This window comes from Penaeus monodon, chromosome 20 (genome assembly GCF_015228065.2).
Source record: "Penaeus monodon isolate SGIC_2016 chromosome 20, NSTDA_Pmon_1, whole genome shotgun sequence".
NCBI lineage: Eukaryota > Metazoa > Arthropoda > Malacostraca > Decapoda > Penaeidae > Penaeus > Penaeus monodon.
The window spans coordinates 43067859-43068064 of NC_051405.1; the positions used below are offsets into that span (position 1 = coordinate 43067859).

Here is a 206-nt window from a genome sequence, read left to right on the forward strand (position 1 = left end):
TCCTTCAGGCAGTGGAGAGGATGTCAGGAGCGCGGGCTGGAGGGGCGCCGCCCTTGGGTAGCCTTCTCCTGCTGTTGGCGTTGGTGGCGAGAGGAGCTCACGCAGCTTTCTCCATCAAGGGCATCACCTGGAACGCCGAGTCGGTACGTGGTTTCGTGTTTTTCGTGTGTTATTGTGTTCCGGAAGACCCTTTGGCATTGCGTCAT

At 58.7% G+C, this 206-nt stretch overlaps 1 long non-coding RNA gene across 1 annotated transcript in view; it reads left to right on the plus strand.

The window, feature by feature from the left end:
- Window positions 1–141, plus strand: part of LOC119586080 — a 16392-nt gene extending 16251 nt beyond the window's left edge. The window contains exon 2 of the long non-coding RNA XR_005229919.1: window positions 9–141. This is a non-coding gene — a long non-coding RNA (uncharacterized LOC119586080). The remainder of the gene's footprint in view (window positions 1–8) is intronic.
- Window positions 142–206: the final 65 nt, after the last annotated feature.